At 39.9% G+C, this 19,720-nt stretch overlaps 1 pseudogene; it reads right to left on the bottom strand.

Moving 5' to 3' along the window:
• LOC147299469 (uncharacterized) overlaps positions 1 to 6,017 on the bottom strand; it is a 52,158-nt pseudogene extending 46,141 nt beyond the window's left edge.
• Between the last annotated feature and the right edge of the window lie 13,703 nt (positions 6,018 to 19,720).

The following is a 19,720-nucleotide window of genomic DNA, read 5'->3' as shown; positions in this document are numbered from 1 at the left end:
CACCAGGAAATGTTTTTCAAGGTTCCAGAAGCTTCCGGAAGGTGGTGGACATCCATGGAAATGAATGGAGGGAAGAAATGAATTTGAATTCAAATGGAAATGAGGGGCAAAATGGGAAGTCAAAAGTGGAAGGCCCATGGGCCCTAGGGATGCCGAACCAAGTTGGGCCATGCATGCACATGCATGGGCCCAAACCCTAGCAGCCCAAAAGCCACACGCAAGGAGGTAGATGGCAGCCATGCATGCGCATGCATGCCATGCAAACCCTAGCAAGACAAGGGGCCATGCGCAAGCCCAAGATGGAAGCCCATGGAGTGAAACCCTAGCCCATCTTGTGCAAGCAACTGAAGCCCAACATGGAAGCCCAACATGCAAGCCCAAAGCCCAAGACTACCAGCCCATGCGCCAAGGAGGGACCCTAGCTAGGCTAGGCGTGAGCCACTGAAGCCCAAGGGGGAGCAGCCCAACACGCAAGGCCTAGTCAGCTAGCCCTAGCTGAAGCCGCAAGGAACTAGGAGATGCAAACCCTAGCAGCCGCAAGTTCCTCTTCCTTCCCTCTCAAGGAAGGCTCCTCTATATAAGTCCCTCTCATTCAGACTTTTGGGAGATCACTTTTTCACCTACACTCCAGCCGAAAATTCCCCTCTCTTCTCCTAGTTTTATTTTTCTGTTTTAGGGTTTTAGTTTCAACTTTTATTTCTCTTGTAAGGTGAGCCGAATTCAGAGAGAGACTTAGAGAGAGGGTGGCGTGACAAGTGAGAGGGAAGGACCACCTGTTGCCGCAAGCCCTAGCTCACCTTGCCGTGAGTTCCTCCTGCTTGCTAGGTGCCTCCTTCTTCCTCTCTCCTTGCCGCAGCCCCCATGTGTTTGCACCTCTGATTTTTGCTTTCTTTTCCTTCTAGTTTCTATTTTAATTATTGGTTTATGCTACTGAATTTATTAAATTAAGTTTCTGAATTTATTTAATTTGTCTTTTGGTTTCAATTACTTTATGTTGCTGATTTTAATTCGTGTATGCATTTAATCTTGTGTACTTTACGTTTCTGATTTCATTTAATTTATGCACTTTAAATTAGTTGTTTAGTTTATGTCTCTAAGTTTGTTTAGTTTACGTTTCTGATTTCCTTTTGCAAGCATGAATTGGGACTTTGTTTATTTGTTAGTTTCTGTTTTTATTTGTTTTATTTAATTATGTAGGTTAGTTATTCTATCTTGCATGTTAGTTGTAGGTCGATTAATGGATTTGTATGCTTTAACAAATCGTTTATCCGTCTCTTGGTCTGTTAGTTTGATGTTTGCGCATATTAAATTTCCACTATCTATTAAAATCCCCGTCACTAGTTGTTTGCATCCTTTGACTGGCCACCTTAGGGTAATTGCATCTAGTTTATCTGTTAGGTTTAGCTGTGAAATAGTCAAAGACACTAAACCACAAGTAACAAGGGAATAAGGGATTATTCTTGGTAGTGGGGTTGGGCGACCTCTATAAGGAAATAGTCAAAGCTTATATGTTGTGCATGTTTGACGTTCTCATAAAACTTAATGACTCCTGCATGGGTAACAGCTGCCTTAGCTTGAACTAGGGAACATGTAGGTTAACTAGCTAAGGAAGGCCCAAGAAGCTCTTAGTTTATGCATTAGGAGAACAATGGCGAGAAAGTAACTAGCCAAACCTTTTTAGCTGTCAAACTTTAATATGTTGTGTTCAAATTAACTGTCATTAGCCTTGGATGGTTATTGCATGCTTATCTGATTTGAAACTGAAAACTTAACATTGCAAGATAGAATAAAGTGTGTGTGCGTGTGGTGATGTGTGCGTGTGTTTCCATCTTTCAAAACCCCCCATTTAGTTATTCTAGTGATTATTTGCACTGATTTGTTGTATATTAACCATTCCCTGTGGGATCGACCTCGTGCTTGTACGCTTTGCTACTGATGCGATTCGTGCACTTGCGAGTAAACTTAGAATGAGATAATTGCTTATTTTGTTCTAAGAAAACACATCAACACATACCATCGAGAACGAAGTTTACCTGGAAAGAGTCTGAGGCGAGAATTGTAAAGCAAGACTTTCTGACCCACTTCGAAATGTTTTCTCAAAATGGCCTTGTCATGTAGGCCTTAGTCTTGTCTTTGTAAATCCTAGAACTCTCATAAGCCTCATTCCTGAGTTCTTCCAACTCACTCAATTGTAGCTTCCTATGGTCACCTGCCTCATTCATCTTAAAATTGAAATGTTTAATAGCCCAATATGCTTTATGCTCTAATTCAACAGGTAAATGACATGGCTTACCAAAAACCAACCTGTACGGGGACATACCAATGGGAGTCTTATACGCTGTACGATAAGCCCATAGAGCATCTAAGAGGCGATCTGACCAATCTTTCAGGGAGGGGCTCACAGTCTTCTCCAAAATTTGCTTAATTTCCCTATTACAGATCTCAGCCTGTCCACTTGTCTGGGGGTGATAAGGTGTAGAAACCTTATGCTTGATACCATATTTGCTCAGCAAGGCCGCAAATAACCTGTTGTTGAAGTGAGATCCTCCATCACTAATAATAGCTCTGAGAGCGCCAAATCTTGCAAAAATATGATCCTTAAGAAATCTGAGGACGACTCTAGAATCATTAGTCTTGGATGGAATTGCTTCCACCCATTTCGACACATAATCAACCGCAAGCAAGATATACAAATAACCCTTGGAAGACGGAAATGGGCCCATGAAATCAATGCCCCAGACATCAAAAATCTCAACAATAAGAATGGGGTTAAGAGGCATTTGATTTCGTGAAGAAATATTACCCAACTTTTGGCACCTATCACAAGTGGTACAGAATGTATAAGCATCCTTGAACAAACTAGGCCAGTAAAAACCACACTGCAACACTTTTAGGGCCGTCTTCTTTGCTCCACCATGTCCTCCACATGCATCAGAATGGCAAAAAGTTAGTATAGACTGAAACTCAGATTCTGGCACACACCTTCTGATGATCTGGTCGGGGCACCACTTAAATAGATATGGATCATCCCATATATAGTACTTAGCCGTGCTGATGAGCTTCTCCTTCTGAGCTCTCTGTATATCACCTGGAAGTTCTCCTGTAACAATATAATTAACAATATCAGAGTACCAAGGAACATAAACAGACAATGAGAACAACTGCTCATCTGGGAATCGCTCATTCAGAGGGAGGATGTCCTCCTCTGCAGTAGAACTGTGCACCAATCGACTAAGGTGATCCGCCACCACATTCTCTGAGCCCTTCTTATCTTTGATCTCTAGGTCAAACTCCTGGAGCAACAAAATCCATCTAATCAGCCTGGGCTTCGCATCTTTCTTTTGTAGAAGGTACCTAAGCGCTGCATGATCAGAAAACACAATCACTTTAGTTCCAATCAGATATGACCTGAATTTTTCTAAAGCAAAAATGACAGCCAAAAGCTCCTTCTCTGTGGTGGAATAATTCAGCTGGGCATCGTTGAGAGTCCGACTGGCATAGTAGATAACATGTGGTATCTTATTCACTCTCTGCCCTAACACAGCTCCCACAGCATAATCAGAAGCATCGCACATCAGCTCAAATGGCAAACTCCAATCAGGAGGCATAATGACTGGAGCTGATGTGAGAAGAGTCTTCAATCTGTTAAATGCGGCTAGACACTCCTCATTGAATTCAAACGGCACCTCCTTGGCCAACAATCTACTCAAAGGCCGAGCTATCTGGGAAAAATCCTTAATGAACCGCCTGTAAAAACCTGCATGACCAAGAAACGATCTCACATCCTTAACTGTCAAAGGTGGTGGAAGATTACTTACCAGATCAACCTTGGCCTTATCCACCTCTATCCCTCTACTGGATATGACATGGCCAAGAACAATACCCTGTTGTACCATAAAATGGCACTTCTCCCAATTCAAAACCAAATTGCATTCCTGGCATCTTTCTAAAACCAAAGCAAGATTATGTAGGCATTTATCATAAGAAGAACCAAATACACTGAAGTCATCCATAAATACCTCTATTATATGCTCCACCATATCCGAAAAAATGCTCATCATGCATTGCTGAAAAGTACCTGGAGCATTGCACAAGCCAAAGGGCATGCGCCTGTAGGCAAAAGTGCCATAGGGACAGGTAAATGTCGTCTTCTCCTGGTCCTCTAGGGCTATAGCTATCTGGTTGTAGCCTGAATACCCATCTAGAAAGCAATAATGGCTATGACCTGCAAGACGTTCCAACATCTGATCAATAAAAGGTAATGGGAAATGGTCTTTCCGAGTACCTGAGTTAAGTTTCCTGTAGTCTATGCAGACACGCCACCCTTTCTGTACTCGAGTTGGCACCAGCTCATTTGCATCATTTCTGACCACTGTAACACCAGACTTCTTAGGAACCACTTGCACCGGACTCACCCATTTGCTATATGATATGGGATAAATAATACCCACATCTAGCAACTTCAGCACCTCCTTCAGCACAACTTCCTTCATCACTGGGTTGAGTCTACGCTGAGCCTCTCTAGTCGGCTTAGCTCCATCCTCCAACAATATCCTGTGCATACACCTCGAGGGACTGATTCCCTTGATATCTGCAATACTCCACCCAATTGCTGTTTTGTGCTCTCTCAGCACTCTCAACAATTTCTCTTCTTCCTCTGCATTGAGGTTGGAAGCAATGATCACCGGTAATGTGCTTCCCTCACCCAAATAAGCATACTTCAGATGCTCAGGCAAATCCTTCAACTCTAGCTTAGGTGCCTGCAACACAGAGGGTACAAGTTTTGTATCAGAAACAGGCAAAGGCTCAAAAGCAGAAATATACATACCTGAACAGCGGGGTACGGCCTCTAAGTGAGCCAAAATGTTCTCAACCTGCTCATCCTCATGCACAGCCATAGGGCTATGAATCAAAGCTCTATCCAACGGATCACTGCTACAAGTCACATTAAACACCTGTTGACAAACCAAATCCATAACATCCACCCTAAAGCACTTGTGCTCATCACTGGGTAGTTTGAGTGCCTCAAACACTCTGAACTCAATGGTCTGTCCCTGCACATTCATAGTTAGTGTACCCTGTTGAACATCAATTTTTGTACCTGCAGTGGCCATAAAGGGACGACCAAGTATCAAGGGTAATTGTGCCTCATACATAGGTACGGCCTCCATTTCCAAAACTAGGAAATCAGCCGGCAATATCAATCCATCTACTCTCACAAGTACATCTTCCAAAATTCCTCTGGGGTACTTAACTGATCTATCAGCTAACTGGATACTCACAGAGGTCGCCTTCAGCTCACCTAAATTCAGAGTCTCATACACAGAAAATGGCATTAAATTCACAGAGGCTCCTAAATCAAGGAGAGCTTTCTCAAACCTACAATCCCCAATGATACAAGGGATAGTGAAGCTGCCTGGGTCCTTGAGCTTGGGAGGTAGCTTCCTCTGAAGCACTGCTGAAACCTCCTCTGAGACCTTCACTGTCTCGAACTCTTTGAACCTTCTCTTGTTTGTGCACAAGTCCTTGAGGAACTTTGCATATCTTGGCACTTGCTTAATCGCATCTAGAAGGGGAATATTGATCTCCACCTTCTTGAATATCTCCATAACACCCTTCAGAGGGTCCTCTTTCTTAGCCTTCTGCAACCTGCTAGGAAAAGAAGCATGTATAGAAATCAACTTAGAGGGGTCAGATTGTACCTGAGGTAAGGGAAAACCCTTGGGAACTACCACATGGTTGCCTGAAGATGGCACAGAAGAGTCTAAGGTACCCTTAACAGGTTCGGCTATGATCTCAGGTGCATCTTCTGACTCTTCACCTTCCTCCACAACTTCTTTCTCCTCTTTCCCAACTATCTTACCCCCTCTGAGAGTAATTGCATTCACCTGCTCATTATTCTTGGGGTTAATGATCACTTGCCCTGGAAGTCTCCCTGGCTCTCTTTGATTCAGTGCGGTAGCTAACTGGCCCATTTGTTGCTCAAGATTCGCAATGGCCCTATCAGTTTTCTGCATATGTGTCTCTGACTTCTGAATGAAAGACTGTGTGCTCTAAGCCATGGATGCAATCAAATCTTCCAAGGACTTCTTCTGAGGCTGTTGTTGTTGATAGCCCTGATGTGCCTGATGTTGTGGAAATGAACCTTGAGGCTGCTGCTGATTCTGGTTATTACTCCACCTGAAATTGGGATGATTCCGCCACCTTGGGTTGTAAGTAGGAGAGAATGGATCATTCCTGGGCCTCTGATTATATGAGTTCAGCATGTTGGCCTGTTCTTGCACAAACTCAGGGAAATCGGCACCATGAGGGCAAGAAATCGTTTCATGTCCAGGTGTAGCACAAATGGCGCAAACCTCCAATGATGGAGCTTTCTGATTTAGGGCAAGTATGACATCCATCTTGCGTTCCAGCCGAGCGATCTGCGCATTAGATGCAAGATTATTAGAAGTATTGACCTCATTAACACCAGCACACTTACCTCTAGTATCTGAATGCATTGTTTCTCTTGCCATCTCTTCATAGAGGTCAGAGGCTTCCTGGGCTGTCTTATTCCTGATAGAACCACCTGAAAAATTAATCACAGCATTCCTACTCGCAAGGGTTAGTCCTTTATGAAATATGCGCATCAATAAGTTCAAAGGAAGTCCATGATGTGGACATTGAAGTAGCAATGTATTAAAACGCTCCCAAGCCTCTGAGAATGACTCATCTTGTTGAGAAAACTGCATAATCTTATCTCGCAGCATATCCGTCTTTTGAGATGAAAAGAACTTTTCTAGGAACTTCTTCTCAATTTCATCCCAAGTCCTCAGTGATCCAGGTTTCAAAGAATTCAGCCAAAACTTAGCTTTATCCTTCAGAGTGTAAGGAAACACCCTCATCTTGAGTTGATTCTCATTCACACCTGTCAAGGGCAAAAAGCTCACAGCATTAAATATATCTTTAAGGTGAGTTAGCGGATCTTCACTAGGTAAACCATGAAAAGAGGGTAGCATATTAAAGTGAGAAGATTTGAGCTCATAATTTCTTGCAGCAGGTGGCAAGGCAATGCTCGAAGGGGAAGCACGGATGGTCGGGATGTCTAGATCCCCCATGTGTTCCACGTTGTCTTCCTCGGCAATAATTTTTTCGAATTGGTGAGAGCTTGATGAAGATGTAGGAGACGGTGTAGGGGATGGCAAAGGTAAACGTGTTGCTGCTCGAACTAACTCCGCCTTACTCCTTTCACAAAACAATCTAATTTCGGCTAATCTCTCATCCAAATAAGTGTCCTCAATTGACTTGTTAGGATCTGGCTGGGACATGCACAAGTACCTACAAAATAAGAAATAAACAAATTAGAACCACAATTGAACAACAAGAGAAAAGTAATTTTCGGACTAAAACAAATAAATAAACTATGTAATTAAATAAATATGAAAATCAGAAAACTAAAACAAGTTAAAAACGAAAAACTAAACACAATCCTACAACTATGACTCACGGCACACGAACAAGGACAAAGGGAAAACAAATTAAGAAAAAGAAAACAGCAAATAATCACTAAATAAAAACACTAAAAGAACGCACTAAGATTGTCACAAAGATCAAACCTAGTCCCCGGCAACGGCGCCAAAAACTGTTCGTTTTAAATTTAATACTCGCAGTGCACGAATCTATATATAATATAGATGACAAGCAAGGTCGATCCCACGAGGACTATTATTGATCTTTAAATGATAAAACGTATGCTAAAAAGAAACAAGGAAACAAGACACGAGTGGCTGCCCAAGTTGTCACGCCTAGGGCAGCTGCTCACTTGAACTGAAACACACGCACACACACACGAATGAGAGGGAATTTGTATGTCTTGAAAACAGCAATTTAAACCTAACTTTAAAGACTAAAATGCGCAACTAGCAAAGAGTATGAAACAACAAGTTATCTTGTGGAAATAGATTGGTAGATGATACTAGGACTCTAGGACTTTACCACTAGACCTCATATCCAATGTCATGGTGCAATTTCTGAAACCTTTAATTCCTATTGATGAATGCATTCGCATATTCACCTATGGCATAGCATGAAATGCATGATTCCCCAAATGTACAAACTAGTGCATGGCGTCTACCCTAGTTTGGTACCCTAAATGCAACCTAGGCATGGCATCTGCCTAAGAACGCAGCAAGGTCCATTAACACACAAATGAGATTATCAATGCAAATAAAACCCTAAGGCATGGCGTCTACCTTAGGTGCTTTAGTATCGATTTCACACAATTAGAATTCAGCCAATTACTAAATCCTAAGTTGTTTATCACTTGTATTAGGGGCTGATTGGTTGTCCTCACCCTAAATTGATTAAATTCTATATGCAATAACCCTAGGTGATCAATCAAGGATTATAAACACATAGAGAACAATGATAAAAGTGAAATCAAAATCATCAAATCCATGGAATTAAAGAAACAGCAACTACATCACCAATCCATTGAAAATTCGGCCTAGGGCTGAATCCTAGGCCCTAGAAAACGTGATTAGTTCATGCTAGAAAACAAGAACAGCCACGAAATCATGTTTTTCATCTAACAATTACAAGAAAAAAGAAGAAGAAGAGAAAACACCCCAAGGAGAGCTCACGCCTCCAGCAGCCCCTCTCTCTCTATTTTCTGATTTTTTTCCAAGTGTCTGAACCTCTAAAATGATAGAAAGAGATGTATATATAAGGGTGTGCAGCAGCTAGGGTTTTGGGAAGGAAGGATGTGCGGCCAGCTAGGGTTTCCAAGCTAGGAAGATGCGGCATGGGCTTGGCTTCTTGGGCTTAAGTGACTTGCGCAAGGCCCTAGGGTTTCCCTCTCTTGCGCATGGTGTAGCTGACCCCTATGGGCTTGCATGTAGCTGATTTCCTCCCCTAATGGGCCTCCAATAAATCAGGAATTAAAATGAAATAAATCAGGTTATATCAAATCTGATTTTTAGAGCCCAATTAGGAAAGGAAAGCCTTGCAAGGTGCGGCCAGCCCTTTTCTTCTAGCAACCACGCCACTTCCTATGTGGTTTGGGCTGGGCTTCCATTTCTTCATGCTCTTGGAGCCTCTCTTGATCTTGGGCTTCCATTTAAACAGCAAATATTCATTTAAGCTCAAAATGGGCTGATTTGCATCCATTTAATTCCTATGGGCTTTCCACCTACAAAAGAGAAAAACACAAATAAATAACATAAAATATAGGGACTAAGTACTAAATACATGAAGATAGAGGGCCTAAAATGCAAACATTTAAGGACCCAACAGTCTATCCCACAGAGAATGGTTAATACACAACAAATCAATTCAATTAATCAATAGAATGACTAAACAGGGGGGTTTTGGGAAAGATGGAACTCACGCATACCACACCACACGCACACACCCATTATCCTATCTTGCAATGTTAAGCTTTCAGCCATCAAATCAGATATGCATACTCTAACCATCCAAGGCTAATGACAAATCAATTCAAACACAATGGATCAAAGTTTGACTGCTAAAGAGGTTTGATTAGTAACTTTCTCGCAATTGTTTTCCTAAGGCATATATTAAGAGCTTCTTAGGCCTCCCCTAATCAGTTAACTTACATGTTCCCTAAGCGGAGTTAAGGCAACTGTTATCCATGCAAGAGTTATTAAGATCTATGAGAACGTCAAACATGCACAACATACAAGCTTTGATTATTTCCTTATAGAGGTCCTACAAAATCATTATTAAGAATAATCTCGTATTCCCTTGTTACTTGTGATTTAGTGTCTTTGATTGGTCCACAGCTAAACCTAACAGATAAACTAGATGCAATTATCCTAAGGTGGCCAGTCAAAGGACGCAAACAACTAGTGACGGATTCAATTAGATAATGAGAATTAGATACATGTAAACATCAAATTAATTCATCAAGAGACAGATAAATGATTTGTTAAAGCATGGCATATCTGAAAATCAACCTGCAACTAACATGCAAGATAGAATAATAAACTACATAATTAAAACATAAAAGGAAATCTGAAAGACATAAATAAAATCTCAATCCATAAGTAAAATAAATTCAGAAACACAAAACTAAAAGAAAAGAAGAATTCTAGAAGAAAAATTAAAGAACATCAATGGAGGGGCTGCGGAAAGAAGAGGAGAAGAAGGGAAACCTCACACAAGCAGGTGGACTCACGGCTAGGGTGAGCTAGGGCTTGCGGCAAAGGCTCCCTCTCTCTCTTACTGTCACGCCAACCTCTCTCTCTCTCTCTCTAACTTTCGGCCTCTCTCTCTCTCTCTCTGAAATTCTGAAAGTGCAAAAAATGGGACCCTAAATTATGAGAGAATAGGATGTATATATAGAGGTGAGGGAGAAATCCTTACGAGGCAAGGCTTTAGGGTGTGCGGCAGCTAGGGTTAGGACACCTAGGGGGTGCGGCATGGGCTTTGCTTCTTGGGCTTAAGTGACTTGCGCATGTCCCTAGGGTTTCAGTCACACATGTGCGCATGGGCTGCCACATGGGTCTTGGCGTGATGGGCTTTGGGCTGCTAGGGTTGCCGCATGCATGCATGGCTGCCACCTTCTGATTTCGGCATCACATAGGCCCATGGCCCATTTGACTTGATGATAAGTCATAGTTGACCCTTGACCATTGACTGACTTCCCATTTCGCCCCACATTTCCTTTTGGATTTGAATTCATTTCTTGCCTATATTTGCTTTCATGGATGTCCACCACCTACTAGAAGCTTCTGGAACCTTGACTTGATAAAGTTGACTTTGACCAACCTTTCCTAGTCCAACTAGGATTTCTTGTTAATGAAGGATTCCTTGTCCATTTCGACTTCTCGTAATGACCATATTGCCCCTGGGGTTTCCTAGTGTCATTTGGACTCCTTTCCCTAGTAGGGTTTGGATTCCTAGTTCAACCAGGAATTCCTGCTCCAATTAGGATTTCTTATTTTTAGCTCGACAATGATGGTTCTGGACATGATGTTTCCTCTTATGACTAGGAATCCTCCTTTGACTAGGATTTCAGCTCTTTTCCTGGTTTGACCAGGAATTGACCCATTTTCCTAGTTTGACCAGGAAATGTCCCAAAACGGCTCCATTTGCTCCTTTTTCCTATTTCTGCTTCATTTGACCTGAAAAGACAAAAACAAGACAACAAACATAAAATATCGAATTCTAACACTCTGAGTTAAGGAATAAGTATCATAAAGTTATGCAAAATGCACACTCATCATATACTTGATCCGTTCTTCGATGTTTAGGTACCTTTTTTTGCGAACTGTGAATGTTTTACTTTAATTTGGTTGAAATTGGACCAAGTATGCACCGACATAACATTTTTGTGTGTTCTTAACACCAAATATCGTTCAATAGGTTTAGAACGTAAATCCTAACATGAAAAAGTATTTCTGCATGTCTTTCTTGTTATACGGGACCGTTTTGGTGCATTGAGAACAAAATTGGATCAAGTATGCACCGAAATGACGTTTTCGTGCGTACTTAACAGAAAATGTGGTTCAATAGGTCTTGAACTCTAATCCTAACATGAGAAAGTGCTTCGACATGTCTTTCTTGCCAATCGGTCACTTTTTGGGGCATTTTCGACAAAATAGGGCCAAGTATGCACCAAAATGATGTTTTTGTGCGTTCTTTGCAGCAAATGTGGTTCAATAGTGTTGATGTGTGTTTTCTTAGAATAAAATAAGCAATTACCTCATTCTAAGTTTACTCTCAAGTGCACGAATCGCATCAGTAGCAAAGCGTACAAGCACGAGGTCGATCCCACAGGGAATGGTTAATAAGCAACAAATCAATGCAATTAATCACTAGAATAACTAAATGGGGGGTTTTGAAAAGATGGAACACACGCACACATCACCACACGCACACACACTTTATTCTATCTTGCAATGTTAAGTTTTCAGTTTCAAATCAGACAAGCATGCAATAACCATCCAAGGCTAATGACAGTTAATTTGAACACAACATATTAAAGTTTGACAGCTAAAAAGGTTTGGCTAGTTACTTTCTCGCCATTGTTCTCCTAATGCATAAACTAAGAGCTTCTTGAGCCTTCCTTAGCCAGTTAACCTACATGTTCCCTAGTTCAAGCTAAGGCAGCTGTTACCCATGCAGAAGTTATTAAGTTTTATGAGAACGTCAAACATGCACAACATATAAGCTTTGACTATTTCCTTATAGAGGTCGCCCAACCCCACTACCAAGAATAATCCCTTATTTCCTTGTTACTTGTGGTTTAGTGTCTTTGACTATTTCACAGCTAAACTTAACAAATAAACTAGATGCAATTACCCTAAGGTGGCCAGTCAAAGGATGCAAACAACTAGTGACGGGTTCTAATAGATAGTGGAAATTTAATACATGCAAACATCAAATTAACAGACCAAGAGACGGATAAACGATTTGTTAGAACATGCAAATCCATTAATCGACCTATGACTAACATGCAAGATAGAATAACTAACCTACATAATTAAATAAAATAAATAAAAAACAGAAACTAACAAATAAACAAAGTCCCAATTCATGCTTGCTAAAGAAAATCAGAAACGCAAAATTAAAGGCACAACTAAACAACTAAATTAAATTGCATAAATTAAATGAAATCAGAACCATGCATTAAATAAATTCAGAATCTTAAACTAATTAACTTCAGTAGCATAAACCAACAATTAAAATAGAAACTAGAAGGAAAAAGAAGCAAAATCAGAGATGCAAACACTAGGGTGGCTGCGGCAAGGAGAGAGGAAGAAGGAGGCACCTAGCAAGCAGGAGGAACTCACGGCAAGGTGAGCTAGGGCTTGCGGCAGCAGGCTGGTCCTTCTCTCTCTCACTTGTCACGCCACCTTCTCTATCTAGAACCCTCTGAATTCGGCTCCCCTCACAAGAATTAAACTAAAAATAACCTAAAACAGCAAAAATAAAACTAAGGAACAAAAGAGAATTTCGGCTGGAGTAGGAGGTGAGAAAAGTCATCCCTAGGGTTCTGAATGAAGGGGATATATATAGAGGTGCATTCCTTGAGAGGCAAGGAAAAGGAAACATGCGGCTGCTAGGGTTCCTTGTCCTTGTTGATTGCGGCATCAGCTAGGGTTAGGTGCAATGGGCTTGCGGCATCAGCTTGTCCTCTTGGGCTTAAGTGGCGCATGCAAGTCAGCTAGGGCCCCCTCCCTTGCGCATGGGCTGCTGGTCTTGGACCTTGATGTGCTTTGGGCTCACATGTGTTGGGCTGAGGCATGTGCATGCATGGCCCATCTTGGTTCGGCATCCCTAGGGCCCATGGGCCTTCCACTTTTGACTTTCCATTTTACCCCTCATTTCCATTTGAATTCAAATTCATTTCTTCCCTCCATTCATTTCCATGGATGTCCACCACCTTCTGGAAGCTTCTGGAACCTTGACTTTGACCATCATTTCCTGGTGCAACTAGGATTCCTTGAAAATGAGAGATTCCTTATCCATTTCGACTTCTCGTAATGACCATATTGTCCCTGGGGTCTCCTAGTGTCATTAGGACTCATTTCCCTAGTTGGGTTAGGTTTCCTAGTTCAACCAGGATTTCCTGTTCGAATCAGGATTTCACATTTCTGGCTCCGCATTGATGGTTCTGGACTTGATGTTTCCTAGTGTAACTAGGAATCCTCATTCGACTAGGATTTCTGCACTTTTCCTGGTTTGACCAGGATTTCACTCGTTTTCCTGGTTTGACCAGGAAATGTCCCAAAATGGCTCCATTTGCTTCTTTTTCTCATTTCTGCTTCATTTGACCTGAAAACACAAAAACAAGACAAGAAACACAAAATATCGAGTTCTAACACTCTAGGTTAAGGAATTAGTATCATAAAGTGATGCAAAATGCACACTCATCAAATAGGTCTAGAGCGCTAATCCAAACATGAGAAAGTGCTTCCCCATATCTTTCTTGCCAACCGGTGACGTTTTGATGCAATTTGGACGAAATTAGACCAATTATGCACCGAAATGACGTTTTCCTGCGTTCGTAACACCAAATGTGATTCAATAAGTCTAGAACGCTAATCCTAACATGAGAAAGTACTTCCCTATGTCTTTATTGCCCTCCAGGAATGTTTTGGTGCAATTAAGACAAAATTGGACGAAGTATGTACGAAAATGATGTTTTCGTGCGTTCTTAACACCAAATGTGGTTCAATAGGTATAGAACGCTAAACCTCAAATGAGTAAGTGCCTCGACATGTCTTTCTTCGTAACCGGTCACGTTTTGGTGCAATTTGAACGAAAATGCACCAAGCATGTGCGGAAATGACGTTTTTGTAAGTTTTTAAGATGAGAATGTGCTTCCCTCCCCATGTTTTTCTCGCCAAGCGGGAACGTTTTGGTGTAATTTTGACGAAATTAGACCAAGTATGCACCGAAATAAATTTTTCGTGCGTTCTTAACACCAAATGTTGTCCAATTGGTCGAGAACGCTAATCTTAGCATGAGAAAGTGCTTCGGCATGTCTTTCTTGTCATCTGTCAATATTTTGGTGCAATTAGGACAAAATTGGACCAAGTATGCACCGAAATAATGTTTTCGTGTGTTCTTCACACCAAATGTATTTCAATAGGTCTAGAACGCTTATCCTATCCTGGGAAAGTGCTTCCCCATGTCTCTCTTACCAACCGGCACGTTTCGGTGCAATTTGGAAGAAATTGGACCGACTATGCACCGAAATGATGTTTTCTTACCTTCTTAACACAAAATGTGGTCCAATTGGTCTAAAACGCTGATCCACATAATAAAGTGCTTCGCAACACCTCACTCCGGCTTAAACGGACTTCGACCCACTGCGACTAGTAAGTAAAGCAAACAAACTCTTTTAAAAACCAAATTGTTGTCGATCAATTTTTGTAACCGGTGGATTCGGACCTCTCCGATGCCACAGGGACTATCCTCACTCCGGCTTAAACGGACTTCGACCCACTGCGACTAGTAAGTAAAGCAAACAAACTCTTTTAAAAAGCAAATTGTTGTCGATCAATGTTTGTAACCGGTGGATTCGGACCTCTCCGATGCCACAGGGACTATGATTAACAACAATTAAGTGGCTATGATACCATTCACAACCCAGGATATTAATCATGTTTGAACTTGTAAACAGGTAATGTTATTATATAACAAACAAACAAACTGAGTAGCAAAAGTTGAAAAATACAAAAATAGACTATGAATATGTTCAATATTGAACTTACAAAAACAACATTAAACAACTTACAGTTTAGAATTTGGAATAGCGGTCCTCTAAACAGTACACACCATTGCTTAAAACAAACACACCAAAGCACTCAGAAAAGAAGAGGCAGAGTTTCTAACTCTTGACTATCAACAAAACCTAAACTTTTAAAACTTTGAAAATACTTAAAATTATTCGATGCCCTTCTTCTGAACCCGAGAGGTCCTTCTTATAGGAGAGGTCTTCCAATCCAGACTAAGCACATGGCAACAAACTTTAAGTGGAGGGATCACGTACCAAATCGGATAAGATTCCCTTTAATCAAAAAGCAACAAAGCACCAACTAACTTTATTAAAGTTAGGGGCCCATGCACTGAAAGAAAACAGTAAAGGAGCTTGTGAACCGAACAGTAACAGAACCGACAATGACTTTTAGGAATTATTCAATGAAGTGGAGAGAAGATTCCTTCACTGTCATCTTCATTGTTTAGGTGACAATCTTCTACTGAACCTGCTGAAGCAGACATTTTATCAACCACATCAAAGGCTTCAAGGAGATGTTGCTTCAAGTCTGCTGAAGAGAGAGATGGATCAGTTGATTTAGCTGCTTTGAGCTGGGAGATTAATCCTTCAAGATGGGGGGAAACACTTCCTTGGGATTGCGAGGAGGAAGCTTTGACCGAAGTATTGACAAATTCTTCCACAAATTTTATTTTAAATCTGGGCGATAGGAGATGGTTATGGTGAAACTTGTCCCACCATTTTATTAAGATTTTCCTTCTCAGGTTTGGAATAAAAATTCCTTCATCCTCTTCAGGAGGTGAAATTTCATAGACCCATTTTAGGACCCAGATTAAGTCATATAGATAAAAGAACCATAATAAAGCTTCCCAGTAGTCTGCAAGATCAAAATTGGCAGATCTAAATTTATAAAAAGATTCCTTCAAATCAAAAGGGAGGATGTCCTCAGAAGGACCTCAAATATGGAACCAAGCTTTAAACCAGTTAGGAAGATGAGTTTTATCTTTGACTTGAAAATTGAAAAACCATGAATGGGAAAAGATTTCGTTTTGAATGCATAAAGAATTTTCCCATGCATGCATGTAGTCAAAATAACTATAAAAATTTGGAAAAAGTTTTGAATTTTTGAAGCGTCTTTTAGACATAGGGTTAGAACCCCAATCCTTTAAGGATAATATCTTCAGGATGTAAATTTGTGAGAAACCAATTATCCTTTTAGAATCATTTCGGTAATTATGGGTTATTTTAACCGATCCAGCCTCTATTAAGATGGATTCATAAAAGAACTGGTATTTTCCTTCAAATTTAGGGTGAAGATGACCTATTAGGTATATCCTTGCTACTTCAGTTGGCCTGCATTCTAAATGGATATTTTCAATGGGACCCAGAGGTAACTCCATTAAAGATATGTAAGGTGTCCTTTTAGGACCTTCCTCTATTAAGGGTTTATTTTTTTTTTCCAGGGTACTTCTTTGTTCCCTGTGGTAGCTTTGATTCCTGAACTGCATCTGCTGTGCTCTTCTTATTCTTGCCCTGCAAAAATTCCCTTGTTAAAAAATCTGGAAGAGAATTAGACTATCTTTTTATATATTCAATATGGAAATCAAAAGCAGATAAGATGGCCTACCATATGGCAAAGATTTGTTTAGAAGCAATATTTTTAACATTTTGTTAGAACATCTTTTGCAGCCTTACAGTCTACTCTGATTAAGAATTCTTGGTTTAATAAGTCACTCTCAAATTTTGTTACAGAAAGAACAATAGCAAGGATTTCCTTTTTAATTGTTGAATATTTTTGTTGTGCTTGTTTCCAAACACCAGAAGTAAACCTTACCAATTGTTCCTTACCGTTGATCCTTTGTTTAAGGATTCCTCCATACCCGAGGTCTGAAGCATCAGTTTCAACTATTGTAAATGCCTCAGGGATAGGTATGGCTAAACAGGGAAGCTCTTTAGCTTTGACTTTAAGCCTTTTTACCGCCTTTGTTTGATCTTCAGACCAAGGCAAAGGGTTTTTCTTTAACCTTTGATACAAAAGCTTGCTGTCTTTAGCCAGGTCCTGGTAGAAGTCTGATATGTAATTTAGACTTCTTAGAAATCTTTGCAATTGGGTTTTTCCTTTAAGTTCATCTAGGAACTTTTCAACAAACATGATGGCTATACTGATAGGAACAATTGTCCCTTCAGAGATATTATACCCTAAGAATCGAATTCTTACCTGGAATATCTTCATTTTCTTTGCAGAAACTACTAAACCTGCATCTGTGATTACCTTTTGGAATATCTTTAGATGCTTGACATGCTGTTCAAAGGATGATGAATAAACCAGAACATCATCAATGTAAACAATAGTAAATGATGAATAGGGATTAGAAAATCTCATTCATAATATTCTGGAATTCTGATGGTTCATTTTTAAGTCCAAATGGCATTACATTACATTCGTAATGACCAAAAGGAACTATGAAAGCTGTTTTATATCTTTCTTCTTCTTTGATCTGGATTTGCTAGTATCCAGATTTCATATCGAATTTAGAAAAGATGGTAGACTTGCAGAGTCTACTCAACAAATCTCTTTTATTGGGAAGAGGATATCTATTCCACCTAAGGGCTTTATTAAGTGGCTTATAATTTATTACTAACCTGGGAACTCCGTGCTCTATCTCACCAGCCTTTTCAACATAAAATGCTGGACAACTCCATGGAGATGAGCTTTTTCTAATCAGTCCTTTTTTTAAGAGATCCTTTATCTCTTCTTTGCATAATTCAAGATGCTTTCTATTCATCTGTATAGGCCTTGCTTTTGTAGGAATTGAAGATTCTTTAAATTCTGGCTCATATGGTAATGACACCACGTGTTGCTTTCTGTTCCAAAAGGCATTAGGCATATCAGCACAAATTTCTTTTATTAAAATATCTTGGATAGCTCTTACCTGATTCTGCGCCTGAGGGGTATTAAGAATCTTTTCAGTATGCTTATACTGAATTTCTTCTTTTAGGGAGAAGAGAAATCTCTCTTTTCCTTCAATCCTGCTTTTCATGGAATTAATATACTTAATATGTGGTTCTTGAATGAACTCAAAATTAATCTTAATGCCATTGTTCACCGACTTTATCCCTGTTGCTGTAACCTGCATAGGGTAAAGTTTGTTAAGGAATGGGGTACCAAGAACACAATTTTGAGACAAATCTCTCACCATTAAAAATGGTGTTTCCAAGCAGATTCCATTGTTACAGACTGCTGCTTTTGACAATTTGTAATCAATCTTCATCTTCTTTCCATTAGCTGCATTTAAGGTTTGGGTTGTTTTAGAGAAGTACTTAGTAGGTACTAAACCCTTTCTTAGACAATTTAAGTCTGCCCCTGAATCCATTAAGGCTACAGTTGTAAAATTGTAATCTTGTTCAATTATGATGGTTATTTCAACAAACCATCTTTGAGTGAGGATTCTGTCAATTTTATTGATGAATCCTAAGTTGTTAATCTCTTCACTCTTTTCACAGGGTTTTTTTATTCCTCTGATTTTTCCTATTTCTTCCGAGAATTCTTCTTCAAATTCTTGTTCATCAAAGTGTTCTGAGAGTTTAGATAACTCTAGAACATTAACCCTATTTTTTAAATCTTTTAATTCTTCCTTTACCTGTTGTACTTCCTTCTTGAGATCTGAAATGGTTGTTTCTTGTGTGGATTTTTTCTCCTTCGAGGCTTGTATCCTATTTAGGATACTGTGGAAATTATAGTGTTCAAAGGAGGAAGAAGATTGTCCTTCCTTCTTTCTTCTTTGTGCTTCATTTCCAACTCCTAGACACTGCTCCAGAGCTGCCCTCTTTTCAGCTGGATCTTCTATTTGTTGATTTTTTTCTTAGAACAAAATAAACATACATCTCATTCTAAGTATACTCGCAAGTGCACGAATCACATCAGTAGCAAAGCGTACAAGCACGAGGTCGATCCTACAGGGAATGGTTAATAAACAACATATCAATTCAAATAATCAAAAGAATAACTAAATGGGGGGTTTAGGAAGTATGGAACTCACGCACACATCACCACATGCACACACCCATTATCCTATCTTGCAATGTTAAGTTTTCAGTTTCAAATCAGATATGCATACTTTAACCATGCAAGGCTAATGACAAATCAATTCAAACACAATGTATAAAAGTTTGATTGCTAAAAAAGTTTGGCTAGTTACTTTCTCACAATTGTTCTCCTAAGGCATATATTAAGAGCTTTTTAGACCTCTAATCAGTTAACTTACATGTTCCCTAAGCGGACTTAAGGCAACTGTTATCTATGTAAGAGTCATTAAGATCTATGAGAACGTCAAACATGCACAACATATAAAAGCTTTGACTATTTCCTTATAGAGGTCGCACAAAACCATTACCAAGAATAATCCCTTATTCCCTTATTACTTGTGATTTAGTGTCTTTGACTATTTTACAGCTAAACCTAACAAATAAACTAGATGCAATTATCCTAAA

The sequence above is a fragment of the Dryas octopetala genome, chromosome 1, assembly GCF_963921425.1.
Source record: "Dryas octopetala chromosome 1, drDryOcto1.1, whole genome shotgun sequence".
In the NCBI taxonomy this organism is placed as follows: Eukaryota; Viridiplantae; Streptophyta; class Magnoliopsida; order Rosales; family Rosaceae; genus Dryas; species Dryas octopetala.
The sequence above is the reverse complement of the archived record's forward strand: the minus strand, read 5'-3'. Positions and strand labels throughout refer to the sequence as shown.